The sequence below is a fragment of the Eretmochelys imbricata genome, chromosome 1 (assembly GCF_965152235.1).
Source record: "Eretmochelys imbricata isolate rEreImb1 chromosome 1, rEreImb1.hap1, whole genome shotgun sequence".
Lineage (NCBI taxonomy): Eukaryota > Metazoa > Chordata > Testudines > Cheloniidae > Eretmochelys > Eretmochelys imbricata.
In genome coordinates, this window is record NC_135572.1 from 177519862 (window position 1) to 177537794 (window position 17933).

The window sequence follows — 17933 nt, forward strand, 5'->3', positions numbered from 1 at the left end:
CTATTGTCTCTGAATCCAAAGTTCACTGTTTTACATGGATATTATAGTTTTTATGTTGAAGAAACACTGTCTGGGTAGTGGGGTAATACATTTTTCTGTATTTACTTCAAAAATGGTCCTGTCTGGGAGGTCTTACTTTCTGGAGTTCAAAGTTATGTTTATTTTGCTGACATAAACCGTGCATTACGTGTAAATCTAACACACTCAGTGAAGCGTGTTAACTTTCCTAACAGTAAACCAATCCCTGGGTGCTGTGATAGAAGACTGTTATGCAGATACTCATGGTGTGTGTGTGTGTGTTTTTTGTCTTCAGATCGAGCATGGAATTGTTCAGGAGAACTAATGTACCCTTGGGCTCCTGAAGGATAGGCGTTCCGGGTTGGAACATTCTGAAGGTAAATCTTTTCTTTGGGTTAACTATCTTTGACATCCAATGAAGTGAGCTGTAGCTCACGAAAGCTTATGCTCAAATAAATTGGTTAGTCTCTAAGGTGCCACAAGTCCTCCTTTTCTTTTTATCTTGACAGTATCATTATTTAATTAAAAAAAAATTTGTCCGTTGGATGACTCTCTACCGTATACTTTTAATCTTAAAATGTCCTGTATAATTCTATCTATTTTTTGAAGTTAAAACTCGCCAAAGCAAGAAATGGAGAAGTTTTTATACAATGTATACCCAAGAGGCAGAAATAATACATTTTGGATGTTGCATTTTTTTGGTGTGGAACTGGCTAGTGGGCCCTAAGATCTTCCAGACTTGTTTGGGAGGTCATTCTTGGATAGGGAGGGATCCTGTTTTCTCACATTATAAGACTGAGAGGGGAAATAAAATACAAATTTAAAAATGATTTTTTAACCTCCTATAAAATGAGCTCAACCCATAATATATGTAATACGAGACAGGTGAGCTTATATGGGAAGTGACTGGTATTTTAAAATGGTTAATGAATATTATCCTACTTATTGCAAATGGTTTGCAGACATTTAATGCCACTATCAGTTTGTCGATATATGCTAACTTTGTCTCCATTTCTCAAATCCTGTTTCCCTTTGGTATATTGGAATCATCCCTTTAGTCTTGTCCAAAGATTGCCTGCTTTATGGCCCAATGCTGAAAACACTTAAGCATGTGAATAACTTTAACCACTTGAGTATTGAATTCAGTAGCAGTATTTGCAGAATAAGGCCATTAATGAGCATGAAGAAAAATGAAATGATTGGGCAGGGAGTGGTTGCAGGGTAGTCTGTTTGTTTTATATTTAGTACTCTTAGGAGTGTTTACTTGGAAAGGACAATGTCAATGTCAAACCAACAAACAAAAAAGAAGCAGTAACGGAGCTGTACTCAGATTTTAAGACCACACTGAAAACTCAAAAGTACCTGGCTTATCAACTTCATAATTGTAATCAGTGTGGTTATAATGGATTCTTATTCTGATAAACCAATCCATGTACCACCTGACTGCAGCCCACATACTACCAGTAGTGGATGCACTACAGTTTGAGAACATCTGCACTAACACAGTATATCCAAGGATAATCGCCAGAAAATCTGCATCATGTTGTTAAACTTTAGATACTTGAGTTTCAGAATCCATTCAGTATCTTTGATTTTTGCAGTAGCTAGCACAAGTGAAATCAAAATGTGACTATCAGTCAGGATATATCTTCGCTTAGAATACTGCTGCTGTAGCACTTCAGTGTAGACACTCGCTACAGCGACAGGAGGGGTTCTTCTGTTACTAGTTAATCCACCTGCCTGAGTGGTGATAGCTTGATTAAGAAGAATGCTTCGGTAGACCTAGCGCTGTCTACACCAGGGGTTAGTTTGGATTAACTGTCACCCAGGAGTGTGGATTTTTCACACCTCTGAGAGACATAGCTGGGTTGACCTGACTTCTTTGGTGTGGACCTGGTCTCAGTCCATGATTCTTTAGTTTGTTACATTTAACCACTCAGAAGAGTGTAGAGGATGATCTCTTGACTTGCTCTCGTATTTCTTGGTAATCTTGGCAACGCAAGGTTGTTGAAAAGTTAGTTATGACTTTTGCTGATCTCAAAACCACCGAGTTATAAAATTTACTATTAAAATACATGGGTTTAAGTGGCCACTTTAAATTTATGAATTACTATTGTCAACAGCAGATGTTCCTTATGCTGTATTGTGCTTAATAGAACTGTGGCTTTTGTGGAAATGAGTATTTGAATATATCACAAGTGGGTTGAAGGTTTTGTTCAAAGAGCTGTGCTTATCTTTTCTCTTTTTTAAGAAAGTGGTTGGTTGTGCAGCACAAAAATATATTTCCTTCATGGGTTCTAAAAGTCTGAATTGTAAATAAATGTTGTGCATTAAGTATATCAACTTGTCAAAAAAAGGTAGCTATTTGATAAACTTGAGGGAATATTTATTACCTGTTTATGCACAGCATATATCCTGATATGTTTAAAATTGCTTTTTCTCTGCCCATGCAGACCAATACAAATTTTGAGTAGGTGACCACATTCTGTATTGTGGTACAAACAGTCTTGTTATGGATGGTTTTTGTATTCAGCCTATTTCAATGCACAAGCTTGCATTACAAGTTGTTACAAACGGTTGTGCTGTATTCTGCCCTGAAACTACCTCTTGCATTAGAACCAGACATTTGTTCTTGTCGTTGGAATTGGTTTTTTGGATATCAGAGTTCTAGATCATTAGGGCAATTCCCAGAAGATCTTCTGAGTTCTTAAGCAAAAGTAATTTGCGTGTGGTAGGGAAGTACCAATCATCCTGCATACCAGAACAGATTTATTCCTTAAAGCAAGAGCTCTCAACCTGTGGGCTACAAGTTATGCTACTAAATAAGAAAGGTGTCTATTCCCCTATTGCTTAAAGAGGGGTGAGCCCCAGATACATCTCAATCCTCTTTCCCACAACAGACCATCAAGGAATGTGACATGGAAAAGGTTGAGAATCCCTACCTTAAAGATATTGCAAGTGAATCATTTAAGGCTAGAGTCTACCAGTTGGGGTGAGTAGTATCTTACTCTGCAAGTAGTACAACAGATATCACTGAGGCCATTGAAGGAGGAAAGTATTACCCAATGTGAGCAAGGACGGACACAACATTTGCCGTCAGTGAGGAGAAATTGACATCTTAAAACTAAAATAGTGATTTGTTTTACAGGCTTCAGTGATCATCCATACAGTAATTTACCATCAGAGTGGATTATGCAGTTTAAAAAAAAAAAAGCGTAGAATGGGCAGTTTGAGGAAGGATGGAGGGCGAGAGCAAACATTGCAGTATTTTTTTTTTTTAAAGTGATTTAGTGACACTTTTTTGTTCTAGGGAGCATACCATACTTCATTACAGAAGAAAAAGAAACTGTATTTTTCTGTGAATGCGGGTTAGTGTTTTTAGTTAGTGGTTATGCAGTACCTTCTAGGATTTAACCCTTACATCACTGCCATTTTCCATTTTGCCTGCTAAATGAATTTGATAATATGATGTCTATAACCTTAGGGTTAAGAAAAATGACCCTTATGCTTTCAGTAGCTTGGCATTTAATATTTTACAGCAAAGTTTTTAGTTTAACATATGTGAACTTGTACTGGATAGGGTTAATAGGCTAGAACAAAAGGTCAAAGCATAAGGCATTAGGCTTAATTAAGGGAGAGCAGGAGTGGCAGGAGTATGTGACAGTTAAATGGGTTTCCCACAGACTAATGTCGGTTACAGTGCAACCATGCCTCAATTTAAGTGGGTTATTTTGTGCAAAGGGCAACAGTGATTAGCAGTTTGACATGCCAGACATTTCTAGCCAATCCCATCTGTTTTAGAGGTTAAGAAAGCACACCTTTATGAGCTGATGGATTGAATTGTATGCCTGTCTGGTAAAGATTAGAAGTCCAAGGCCAGTGCAGTAAATGTCAGTTGCTGAATATTGTACTTTCTTGGTGGTTCTTTGTTTTAACTGTAAAGTGTTTTGTAATAGGTATAACTGCTATTATAGTGTTATAAACATTGACTATAGAACAAGAAAAAAACTGCAGAGATTCTGAAGCAGGTGTCTTGAATTGAAATAGGTCAGGGTGTGGGCACATTTGTTTTTAAGTTTTATTTTAAACCTTGAGCTGTAATGCTTGTTCATTGTATAAAATCTTTTATATGAGTTACTTTGTTTCGACATGTGGTGCATGATTTTTCTTCACAACCATCACTTTTTTTTTTAAAATGTATTTGTCCAGTGGTTAATTGTCTCAGTAATAATCTTTCAGACACAAATTAAGCTGAATGTAAGGAGGTTCTCTACATTTAAAAATGTCTCTGACTTCACACTTAACTTCATAATACTCCCCTAAACCTCTCCACTTTGTTACTTGACCAGAATATAGATAGATAGCATGTGTGTGTTCGTTTTTTTTTTTTTTTTCTTTTTTGCTATTACATTGCCTGCTCCTGTGGATCGCTTTCCCAACTGTGTCATAAGTCTGCTTACGAGCCTAAAATAAAATGAATGGTACAATAAGTCTGATTGTTTCTTGTCATCTTTATGACTTTCTGAGGTCAGGAAAGTAACATCACTATTGATATAAAACTATTAAATTGTTGAGGCAATAAAAGTATTTTTGATGTTCAGAGTTCATACATAGTGAAAAGTGGTTATCCTTCTTTAAAGTCACGCAGAGATCAGGTTATGCTGTAAGATATGACATCAGCCCAAATGACATGTGGGTAGCTTCAAAACCAATGTAAAGCATGCTTTATACAAATAAGCACCCCACATTAAATCATTGACTATGAATGAGAGTCACGGTAACTTGCTGGTAGCTTTAATAATTTCTTAAAGGGAAATAATACAATGAAATATCTTTCTCTGTTTGATTAAGACTACCCTGGCTTAAAGTAAATGAATACTTAAAGTTTTGAGTTTTTAACTGGTTCCATTCCCTCAATTCCAGCTATGGTAGTTATGGCTGTACAAAAAAGGGAAACTAAATCACAGTATACATCCATTAATGCTCTGACTCTATCTGTTACAAAATTAGTCCATTTCCTAAAATTTTAGTTTCTAGCATCCCACAAACTAGTATAATTTTCTTACTGTCGTTCAGGTGGGGGGAAAAGGGGTGAATAAAATATTACTGATACATACCAATCTCTATCAATCTTGTGGAACTGTGTTCAGAGTATCTTTGGGGCATTTATAACTGATATGTAAAATGAGTTTTGCTTTATCACATACAAGGTGTCCTCATCTTAACTGAATTTGTGGTACCCCCTTCATTTTTTTTGAGGGAGAAATTCTTTCCTTTGACTTTTGGTTGAAAAACATGGAGATATTTTCACTGTCTTTTTTTAAGAGGGGTAAGACAGCATCATTATCTTGCAGTTAATTCAGTAACATGGAGCTGAAATGGGTGTATTCAGCATCTTGTTCTCCGTGGAATATCTATTGAAATTATTTGGATCTCATACATATTTACATGGAAAAAGCATCTTGCCCTTCTCTGTGGGGAGAGAGAAGGTGAACAAGCATAAATTTTATAATACTCATTGCTTCACTTGTACTAAATCATTCTTAAATTGCAGAAGGTTGGCTTGAGAGTTGTGTAAAAGTGCTTGGCTAGTAAACTAAGGCTGTATGGAGACATCTAATTTACTACTAAAAACCATTGTCAGCTTCAGGGAATTGATGTGCGGTTGCTAGATCTCAAATGCAATACTTGAGATTTTTATATTCTCACATTTTTGTAAAATTTAAAATGCTTCTATAAAAGACAAAAATTGTAATTGTGCTACATTTCAGGTAATTTTATTGCTATTGATCACACCTAACACATTATTCAGTGCAAATATGATTGGGAATGGGATGGACTTGGTATCAGTCTTCTGCTGGTCCACAGAATAACATACTCTGTTCATACTACTTAGTGGTCACTGTTACAATCTTTACGATGCTGTTTATATGTAATTTTGGTATTTCCTATAGTAAGTATAGCACAAATACTGTAGTAAATTGAATTAGGTAAAATAGTAAAGATTTTAATGACAACGGCTGTGCTGGATATTTTCTCTCCTTCAACCTCAGGGGTGACATATTGGGCCCCATTGAAGTCAATAGTAAAACTCCCTCTGATAGGATTTCACTCCTAAACCTAACATCACTTATGTGATCCATGAGCTACAATGGCATGAAGGTAATACAGTGCCTTTTCCTACTGCCTACATTACGAAATAAATCAGTGCAAAACATTCCCATTTCATATAACTGAAAATAGTGATGTGGTGTTGGTGACAATCACAGCACATTTGGCAACCAACATCATCTTGCTCTTCATATTCTCTGTGCTCTCAATTAGAACGTTATAAAATATTCATCTTGCTTACATTGGTCGTTACGCATTAAAAGCAATTTTAATTGTCCAGTGTCTCCCTTTTTGAATCCGATCTAAAAATTGGAAATACGGTGTTATACAGTTCAGCTTTTTAAAACGTTGTTCCTTACATGTAATTGATGAAAAGGCAGGCGCTTGTTGATATCATGGGCCCTAAATAATTGGTGAGAAGAGACTGCCACAGCCTGTTTGAGTAAACTGCCCCATGTGTGTATCTCTTCATTTTACTTTTTCCATACTCTATGACCTTGCAGTAATTGACTTCAGTCTGGAACAATTTCAAAGTCATGTAAATGTAATTAAGGTATTGCTTATCATCTTGCAGAGTTCAGAGGGAAGCTTATTGGCTAGAAAGGTTTGTTTACTTAAAATGGAAGGTCAAGCTAAAGTTAAACTTTTTTTGCATAAAATGGTTTTGTAATATTTTTATTTAGCTGCTAGAGAATGTAATGTTTTTGGAAAAGCAAATAATAGTTTTATTTGACCTCAGGGTGTTTGCTGAAGCTTGCTTTATTGAAGAAATTTATTTCCATTCCACAGTGTTTGTGGTATGTTGTCTTCATCTCCCATCCTCCAAAGAACTCTCCATTAAAGCTAGTGTCTTATGTCTCCACCTATCAGTACTGAAGGAAGTTCAAAAACAGCCAGTCATAATTAGTATAAATAGTCTAGTTAGCCCACTCTCTTCCTCTTTCTCTCCTCTCCTGGTGCTTGGATGTCAGGTTTTGGTAATCAAATAACCTCTTTTTTATGTCTTTTCCTCTCAGTCTAAGCAGAAAAGACAAAGAAAAATATAAAAACAGTTAAGTTACATAATTTAGTGACTTAATTCCCTTTCTCTTTCAGTCAACCCTCTGTTTCTTGGTCAGAGTAAGAAAAATGGCAGCTTCTTAGGCTTATTTCCCTTTCTTTTCTAGTCTGTTTGGTTTAAATACACTCAGTTCTTTCACTTAGTCTTTTGGACTTGCTCATCAGTGCCACCCTAAGGATGAGTAGAGATTGCTTGAAGTCCTCTTGGCACTGGGGAAGCTGATTACTTTCCAGGAACCACTGCAGAGGTGGATGCTGGCTTCCCCCTTAGCCATTCGTTCAGTTTGGACTCTGGGCCTAACTCTCCACTGCCTTGCACCCTGTGTAGTCATTTACACCCAACCAGCGTGAGTTCAAAAACATTACCAAATCAGGATGGCAGCATTTTACAGTCCCTTTGCATTCAGTAGGCACAGGTTAAAATGATAACGCAAGGTATGAGGCATTGGAGAATCAGGCCCGTTGTCTCTAGAACTCAAGTTTATCCTTGGAGTACAACATCAAAAATGAAAGCTTGACATGACCTTTTTGGTGGAGCTCTTGAACACAGATGCCATTATTTTCTTGCTCTCAAACCTTTCTATGAAGTAATTTCACATGGTGTTATTTTGGAGAGCCCTGTTTCCATTTTTGAAGCCACCTTTCTAGGGACCCTTAGTGCCAAGAGATGTGATATGACCATTTCCCTCTTCTTCAAAGCAGCCTTATGAAGGCCTTGTCCTTGCATCTCCTTCTGTTCCATCTGCTAAATGTAGGACGTGGCTTAACCATTTCACAAAGGGGCATACTCTTGCTTTCTCAGACTTCAGTGGATTAGTTTGTTTTGACACTAAACTTGAGCCATAGAGCAGGAGCTAACATATATGATGACCCAAAAAGCTTAGTCTCAGGCTATAATAATGATAGGGGGCTGAACCAGGTGTGTTACTCTGGTACTTGGCCCAAAAAACAGGGATGTCTTTTGATCCTGACTTCTGAATCATAAAATAATTGAATAACTTTATGGGGGGGGGGGAAAAAAAGGCTAGACTCTTATCTATTGCATTTATGCTTATGCTTTGTAAGTCTTAAAGTGCTTATCTGTATTTTCCCCATATGCCTGGGGCAAGGTCAAGGTTCTAGGTCATGGGCGATAACAAAAATTCACAGGAACCCACAACCTGTCCCTGACTTTTACTAAAAATACCCTGGGGAGTGTGTGGATGAAAAACATAGCGTGGCCAGGGCTTGAAGCTGTTCTAGCCCCACTGCTGCTCCTGTGGCTGGGGCTGACTACTGCTGCTCCAGCCCCAGGGAGGCTGACCCAACCCCAGCTGTTGCTCCTGTGAGCTACAGGGCTGGCTGCCGGGCTGCTGCTCTAGGGCTGGCCACTGCTCTGGCAGCCTCAGGACTGGCCCAGTAGATGTCATGGAGATCCTGTAAAGTCACGGAATGTGTGACAGAATCATGTCCTTAACTATGATTCACAATTCTGATAGTTTTCAGATCTGCCGGGTCTTCCCAAATCTCTAGCTTCGGGGCTCCATTTTTCACCACAACCCTTCTCTACTGAATCATCCTCATGGGATGAGGGACTGCTTATTGAGATGGAGTCACTCTTAATAGGCACATGAGTGTTTCAGATAGTGGACAATTTTCTGACTGCTTAGGGTCATATTTTTAATGTGGTACAAAAGACGGAATTCCTAATCCTCTTCATGCTCCCTGTGGTTTGTTTAGGATTTATAATTGAGACAATGTTTTGGGTTAGCAGACTGAAGTTTCACATGGGAAGAGTGCACTACTGCAGCCAACATATTCAGGGCCTTGACTATGCAAACACTGACTGTGTTTTGCCTTTATCTGAGTAAACTTTAGCATTAAAATAGCTGTGTGAGTCCAAGCTTCTTCAGTCGCCCCTCATATGCCTTTGGGAAAACTGTTGCTTTGGAGCTTAACTTTCCTGGAGAAATCGGCATGAACGCATCACAATTAGATACCAAGAGCACTGAAACTCTTCGCATTTCAGCTACATGACTCTTTTTTGGACATCAAAGGAAATTGTTGCTGTGCTTGTAAAAAGCGATTCAGAGCCTTAAGTCTCTCTTACTTGTTGGATTAAGGATTGTGTGAATTTAACATACAAGCACTTTTGCCTGTCTGCTTCCTAAAGGTTATTTGTTGGCAAGGTGAAGCTGAGGCATAATATTGCCACTTCTAGGGCTGCTATTTTGAGCTAATCCTTGTTTAGTTTATCAGTTATACTAACTGGACCTGCTGTTGTCTGAGGTGTTTTGGCAGAAAAATGCTTCAAGAGGCTACAAGAAAGTAAGCCCATTTCTGTTACAGGGCCTGATCCAATTCCTATCAAAGTTTGTGGGAAACTTAAGTTAATTTTAGTGGGCTTTAGATCAAATCCTTAAAGAAGGACTCATCACAGCTACTTTTTCAAAAGAAACTTCCTTTCTAGAAAAGTGGGGGGAGGGGAATATGGCAAGGAAGTATCATTTACCTGTAGTTTGTGTTGTCCCATTTTTCTCCTACCCCGTTCTCCTGTGTATCTCCAAACATTAACCTCTTTTCAAATGTTAACCTGAATTTCTTTCAGTACTGAATGAGAAGGAAGTAGGTGGGGCTAATTCATATCCTCAGAGACCATTCTTGCTTCCTGGGAAGTGGAAAAACATCATAATAGCAGTGCTGCTTCCTTTAGAGGAGGAAGAACAGGACTCTCTGATCATTACAGTTACCACTAAGGAAATCTGTTTTAAGGTTGATACAGGTGAAACACTTCGGCAGAAATCAATGATCATGCAAATAGAAGCATTTCTCTCTCTGCCTCTTGCTATTAAAGCAATGTTTCGAAACATGCGGGAGGAAGTGGATCTGCAGGACAGAGAAGAGGAACGTGGGGAAAAAACTGTGACTCTGGATTCACCTTTGTCCGACTTAAAAAGATGCTTGAAAGTCATCAATGTCCATTTTGCTGCCCTTTCTGTGACTGTGGGAGAGTAGTTAGCACATGTGAGCTGCAAGCTCCTCTGTTTCTCCCACATGACTTAATTCAGCCATGAGATCGCGTCCCGCTTTGGGTAGCGTGTCTAACTGCTCGAGACTGAGGAGAAACTTTCAAGGAGAAAAAAAGCACCTCCCTCCCCCACCTCTCCTTAAAAGAGAACATGCTGTGGAGGAGTTAGTGAACTCTATTAAGCTGTGGTGAACTGTAGCAAGAGGCGCCTTTGTTAGTGTTTCAGAAAAGAGACATAAAATGCAGAAGTGCCACTGTATGGTAGTTGCTGTGTTCCAGTATGAATTTATAGAGTGGGGAGAAGCTAAGAGAAAGGAATGGGATGGTATATTTTACTGGTGATGGGACTGGTAATTTGAAATGCACTGACTGTCTCCCTCAGCTTTAATGGATGAGGATTAATTTTTCAGTTCTTGGACAGCTATCCTGGTATCCCAGGGATGAAGATTCAAGCACATAACAATTTTTTCTCAAATCCTAATTTAGATTCTATATTTAAAACCTCTATCAAATGACCACATGCATGCTCATTAGGGAGAATTAGGGCATACTGCCACCTCATCCCATATTTGAAACTGTAGCGATAGTAAAGCTGACTTTGTGGAAACTTCAGAAAAACTTAACATGACGTTTGTCATTGCTCTTCATAGAGTATAAGGTATATTATTTTTATGGTTTTCATATAGTTTTCTAACGAGTAAGGGAATAGACCTCTTCAGGATTACAGAGGTCATTTAGCATAGATAAACTACTTGGCACTTTTGAAACAATTCTGCCAAAAGGAGTTTGTGTTTGAAGGCATTTCATGATTTGATGGATTAAATTAATTTTGTGTTCTTCAGAGATTCTTGAGAAACAAATACTTTACTTTCCAGGACAGTATTTTTTCAGAATGTACAGCTTGGTGTATCTGTTAAAATAAAGCTAGTTCCTCCCTCCCCACCTTTTTATCTAAAGATCTTGTCAGTTACTAATATATAGTTTCTATGAAACTATAATTTATGTAGCTAAGGGCCAGATTCTTGGTGGGTATAAATTAGCATTGCTTCATTGACTTCAGTTGACCTATAAAGGCACTGTCTATGTCCTTATTTATGCAAGAGTATTCCTACATCATATTCTGGTGCTTTTTTTTTTTTTATTTTTTTATTTCCAAGTGAGGCACCTAAATGGGGAAGAACATTGTATTGTCATGTCTGTCATTTTCAGGTTTTTTCTCCCCTGCTCACCTCATTCATAAGAGGGTTATGAGATTTATTTTTTTGGCATGTATGTATGAATGTATGTATATGTATGGCAGCAGGTTTTTGAAAATCACTTGTATTTGCCAGATGTGCTGTTCACTCTTCAGAATTTGCTTGTGTTTGGTTTGCATTAAGGAAAGGGTGGAGGGAAAATAAGTGAAAAATCAAGAACAATTTTAAATGCAGTTGTGTAATGGCTTTGTGGGGCTAGCATAGCAACCAGCAGGCAACTTGCCAGAAGGCAGCATGTGTTTTCATGCTGTTAGAACAGGGGTTTTCAAACTTCATTGTACTGTGACCCCCTTCTGACAACAAAAATTACTGCGTGACCCCAAGAGGGAGGACTGAAGCCTGAGCCTACTCAAACCCTGCACAGGGGGAGGGGGCGGCTGATTCCAAAGCCTGGTGGGGCCAAAACTGAAGCCCAAGGGCTTCTGCCCCAGGTGGGGAGCCTGTAACTGAGCCCCGCCATGCAGGGCTGAAGCCCTGGGGCTTGGGCTTTGGCCTCAGCTGGTGGGGCTCGGGCTTTGGCCCCAGGCCACTGCAAGTCTAATGCCAGCCCTGGTGTCCCACTTTGGGGTCCCAACCCACAGTTTTGAGAACTGCTGTATTAGACTGATACTAAGGACTTTGACCATTCATGTGATCTATGAGGTCCATTCCCTCAGTATAAGTCAGTATACTACACTATTTTCTAGAGCTGGATCTTCAAATGATGTAAATCTGCATAACACCCTTGAAGTCAGTGGAGCTTCATGATTTACACCAGCTGAGCATCTATCCCCTGTATTTAATTTGAAGAATTTGTTGTGTATTTTTTAATTTACTGAAACACATTGGTCTTGGTGGTGCTGACTTATAAAAAGGAATAACATAAACAACTGGTCTACTGAGGGGCACTTATTACTGCTGTCACAGGAACATAAATGTGGGAGAAAAGTAGTATTTTGGTTTTAGTATGTTCCTGTGAGAGCAAGTGTTTTATTAAGGCAAGAGATTGTTTTGGTGAACTGTTTCAGTGTATTATAAAATAGACAGGTGTTCCTGCCTAGTAGTGGAGTAATGAGGTTAGAAGTAATGCCTTGGGGTAAAATATGGCTCTCTCAAGTTGGGTGTACTTGGAGACAGAGTGGTTCAGTGTGTCCCTTCTGTCTCCTTTCCCACAAGCAGGAGTGAATCATAACACTGCTTTCTGTGCTGAGTGCCTGGGGAGCTGCTGCACTGAACACACACTACACATCCAGGATGTGAAAAGCTGGCATCATCTGCCTGGGAACCTCTGTCTGAAATCAAAGGGACTCGACTTGCTCATGTTCTTAGGCGCTTTACTGAATTGGGACAATCATGCTTCCTTGTGTGCTGCAGATACTCCAGTCTACACTCCAGTGGCAGTTCTAAGTTCTCCCGAGACATAATTTGCTCCTTTGCCATTTTTTGTGATGTAGATAAGTGTGTGTATATATTCAGTTCAGTAGTACCTTACTACTGGTTCAGTAGTACCTTACAAGGTGGGACAATTTACAGATTATTCAGTGTGAATAAGAGAGTCTGAATCTGTCGCTTTTATATACATCTTAAGACATGTTAGCAAAATTGAACATTCTAGCTAGTTGTATGCCACTGTCATTATGGATTGGATCAAATGAAGCTTATTTGTGCCATCACTGAGTAGTCTCTTTTAATAAGATGTACAATACTAACACAACTCTGCTTCTATAAATGCAGTGTAAAATGAATGTATGCAGCAACAATTTCTCTTCTGATTCATATGTACTCACCACAGGCTTTTAAGTACAGCACCTTTTTGTGATAAATTGAGGTGTGTGTTTAAAGATTATATACAGACAGGCTTTGATGTTTAAAACTGCCACCTTTTTGAGCTATATCAATTTTAAACATTTTTCAACACTGGTCAAAGCATCGTAGGTTGAAGTATATTCACTAGGGAGAAAACTGGCACCAACTTTAGATCCTTAATATCCTAAAGCCTACGGTATGTTTGTTCTGTTGCAGGGCTGTTGTCAAGACTGGTTAACCTAGCCTTAGACCTACTAGCTTATGGGTATAGACAGATATGTTCACAATTTCTCCTGTTTCTAAAATCTGCTTTAACAATACCTCTTTTTGTGTGTGTGCGTGTGCGCAAGGTAGCTATATATACAGAATGGTGCCTTCTGTGACAGCAATCGTGTAGTGGCATGAATACAGTAGGAAGATATGGGTCTCAGCCAGCATGTACTGCTTGGGTCTTGTGCACATGGTTGACTTTCTTTCCTTGCTGGATTTGGCATCTATTTTAATGTAAAATAGTTGGATATGAACACTTTGGAAAAATTTGAGGCTGACTGACTTCATTTCTTCCTTGCTTTCATGAATGGTGTCAACAGACACAATAGGAAAATCTGCAGCATGGGATTTGAGCTAGTTCCAGAAGACAATCTAAGGGAGAGACTTCAGAACATATTGGAGCACTTCTGTGTGTATACGTACGTGTGGGGGGAGGAGATGAATCCTGGAAAGACTCACTTCATTTTGATCTCTGAAACAGACAGGTATCCCTCTCAATTTGGGATGCAATATTGAATAAATGAGGGCCGGGGACACACTGTAATAATGAGGGATACACAGATTTATATATCTGAGGAAAATGGAACACTCCTTTTTCTTTAAATTTAACAATACACTTCCCATTTTAAATTATTATTTAGTATTCTAGTAGTTTCAGGCCCGCCGACAGCAATTCTGAGCCCCAGGGCCATCCCTTATGGGATGCGGGTCCCGTGACAGAAGTGACAAATTCATCACTTCTGGGACTGACTGCGTTGGCCAATCGCGCCAGCCCGTGGGGCCGTGAGTGGTTGCTACCCCGCGTGTGCCTAGGAGCCCTGCAGCCTGCCTGGGCGGTTTAAAAGGGCCCAGGGCTCCCAGTCACCATCAACAGTGGCTGGGGGCCCTGGGCCCTTTTAAACTGCCCAGCCCCTGGGCAGTTTTTTCCCCCTTTGTTCCACCCTGTCAGCAGGTCTGAGTATGTGCTGTACAAACTCATAGTAGAAAAGAGTCCCTGCTCTAAAGAGTGTATAGTCCAAACAAACAAGAAAGGCAAAAGAGGAGGGGGTGTGTAGTAGTGGTATTTCTATTATACAGATGTGGAACTGAGGCACAGAGAGCTATTAAGTGATTTGCCCATGGTCCAGTGGCAACACTGTGAATTGAACCCAGATCTCCAGAGTCCCAGTCAAGTATCTTGACCACAGGAACAGATTTCCTCTTTATGCAGAGTTCAAGATTTGACAGCTTCACATGCAGGGTGCTAACACATGCTTCACATGCTAACAACATGCAGGTTCAGAAGTTACTTAGTAGAGTACAGGGGAATAGAACCAGAGGAACTGGGTTGAAATTAGCAAAAAGGAATATTTAAGCAAAAATATCGGTGTCTTCCTAACAGCGCACTCCATGATACTCTGGATTAGATGCCAAGGAAAAGTGGCTGAAGCCTTTCCTAAGGGGTAGATAAGACTAGATGAGACCATATGTTAGACAGTACACTCCAGGAATTTTCTTCATTAGATGCAAAATAGAATAAAGGGTATTTTTCTTTTCTAATTTCCAAGAATATGAAGTGAACCAGGTAACCCTGGGTTTAAATTAAGGAAACAAAGACATTTTCTCTAGTTGGTTTCTAAATATAGGGTTGTGTGCTACTTTAATTTTACACTTGTCTATACCTTAGACTCCTTTACATGTAAGCAGAGCAGGTGTAAATAGGAGTCTAAAGTGGCATAAGTGGGGAGAGGTCTGATTTGTGCCAGTGTACTAGTCATTTCTGACTTTGACTCAAAATGTCAAGCAAACTGAATAATGTGAAATTAAAACTTTTGCCTGTTTTGGCAGACTCTCTACATTTGCAGAGGAAAGTTTGAAAGCTATGACTGAGTCATTTTCTGAATTAGGAATGACCTCCCAGGAGGCATGAGAGGAGTGACTCCTTGGCTATAATCAGCTGGCCTTTTTTTTTTTTTTTTTTTTGGACCCTTGAAGGGTGAGCCTGCAGACCAGATCACCGAGAGCAGCAGCAGGAAAAGAAAAAGCAGGTTCTTATAAATGAAGGAATACTGTTTTCTTAAAAGAGAGCTGGCTACCTCAATGTTATGAACAGTTGTGTTTTTTCTTTCCCTTGCCCCTCTTTTGCTGCTGGGTTTTATTTCAGCTGCTTGCAGGGGACTAATTAATCGCAAAGGAGTGGGGGAGAGGAAATCCTCAAGAATTTAGGTGAAATGGGACCAGAGCCACCCAGAGAATATTTGCAGTTCATGCTCTTGTAAAAACCCTAATCTAGCCTATGGTTGTTCTTATTGGAAGTTTAGTTCAGGAGCCAGGCATGTAGAACTTGGGAAGCAGGACAAAATTTTATTTGTAGAAATTAAATCTGTATAGAAGTAGTCACTACAGTTAACACTTAGACCCAACTTTTAATTTAATTGTTGTATTAAAATGGAAATCTAAAAAGTGTTGTAGCACTTAACAAAGGATTATTTTGAATGACATAAATTCTTTAAAAAAAATAAACATATACAGTAATATATACTAAGTTCCAAAACACTGGAAAAATGTTCTGAAATTTTTAGCCATTTAAAAAAAGTAACTATCACAGCCATTTCATAACCTCCTCCCCCCCCCCCCCCCCAGTATTAGAAGGCACCAATCCATGTTATAGACTGTAAGACCCGTTTTTGTTTTTTTTTAAAGCTTTCCTTGTTAGAATTTCTGTCTAGTATATTGAGTTGTTTTATAAACAAGCCTTGGCAAAAGCAAGCTTGTCCGCTGTTTGTTTTTGTTTTTTGAGTAATTATTAAAATGCTCTGGACATAACTTAAAACTCTTTAGTCAATATAGTTTAATTTGCCTAGAAATACCAACATCAAGTTCTTTGACAAGTGGTTTGAAAGGTTGTCTAACTGTACTATAAGTACTGGAAATACTTTCATATTTTCTGCTGAAATGCTGCTTTGTAAATTGTTGCAGCAATACTCAGTGAATCTGAACAAAAATCCTTATTCCTCTTACAACAGTACAACATAAGAAATACTATTCTCCCCCTCCCCCCCTTCCTTTTGTGGTACAAGAACACCCATGACACACAAATTGGAGCTAAACAAGGGAACTGGCCTTTTCATCAGAACCTTGGACTAAAGACCGAGGTTCATTGCAGATTACTGTATTGTGTAAGTATATGAACAAATACACAACAAAACAGCAAAAAAAAAAAATCACAGAATGTATATCGTAAACTTTATTTTGCAGATAGTTTTAACTAAAACCTTCAAAGTAAATTGTAAGGTAAATATTATTTTCAAAAAGGGAAATTATAGTTAAGAGGATCCATTACAGCATCTCCGATTGAAACTGCTCAGAGGTGGTAAAATTCACCCTACACTAGCTGTGAAAAGATTTAATATGGGCCTGAAGGGCCAATTAACTTGCCACCTTGCACCTGGAGTGTAGGCCAAGAATAAAGATAAAGCCCAGCTGGGCGAGAGCACGGTTTGTTTCCATAAAGAGCTGGGTGAGCTTTGTTGTGGGGAGGAAAACCTGAGGAGTGGAGATTAGGAGTTCCTGCTCCCTGAAAAGCAGCCTAAAAGAAAGTTGAGAAGGAGAAAGGGGCAATGATGGGACAGGCTTCTCCAGGGGTAAGACCTACCAGGAAACTGCCTGAACCCCTCAGTGGGGGAGGAATGGGCCAGCCCCTGCATTGTGGGGTGGATTGAGGCATGGGACCGTCTGAAGGTGCGCCCCTGCTGCTTTGACGAGATGGCTGCCAACTGAGCCCAGCTGGACTAGAGGTTTGGTTTTTGTGTATTTTTGTTGGACTCTGATAAAAGACTGGCCCTGGAGGGGGAGTACTCTCTGAAGTTGTCTGGGTGGAGTAGGCCAGAGGACAGTGGTGGGGAACTGAGGCACAGCTGCCCCAATGCCACATTTGGCCACAAGGGTTCATATTAAGACATCAGCTTAGCACAAGTTGGGGGGGGGAGAAGCCACCAGGGTTTTTTTATGCTAATTAGAAACTGTGAATTAGTAAGGTTATGCTATAGCTTACACAGCTTTCTTGTTAAAGGGAGAGACTGAGACTCACCTCCTTACTTACAATAATAACCTGAGAGCATATGAGTGAAAAGTGTGTGTGTTTAAATTGAGGAATATGATGGAGTGTATTGCAGGTATAGTATTTTTGTGACCAATTGTGGGTGACGTACTATTTCTGTTTGAATACTTTATCTTGCATTACTTGGAAGCCAAGACAGTCTAAATAACAGTAGGGTTTTTGTTTTTGTTTTTTTCTTTTTTGGAAACTGATGTTTTAGTTGCCTTCTGGTGTCTGTTAGCTTATTTAAAAAAGCAACATTTGACACCAGCAAGTATGTATTAAGTGTCAGATTGTAAATTAGTCTCTCTCTCTCTCTCCTATTTTTAATACTTGTTTAGTAGCTCAA

General features: G+C 39.2%; 1 protein-coding gene across 2 annotated transcripts in view; it reads left to right on the forward strand.

The window, feature by feature from the left end:
• Positions 1 to 333: 333 nt before the first annotated feature.
• Positions 334 to 17933, forward strand: part of NRIP1 (nuclear receptor interacting protein 1) — an 81937-nt gene continuing 64337 nt past the window's right edge. For both annotated transcript variants that reach the window (XM_077819913.1, XM_077819916.1), the window contains exon 1: positions 334 to 395. The gene's annotated coding sequence lies outside the window, so the exon portion shown is untranslated. The remainder of the gene's footprint in view (positions 396 to 17933) is intronic.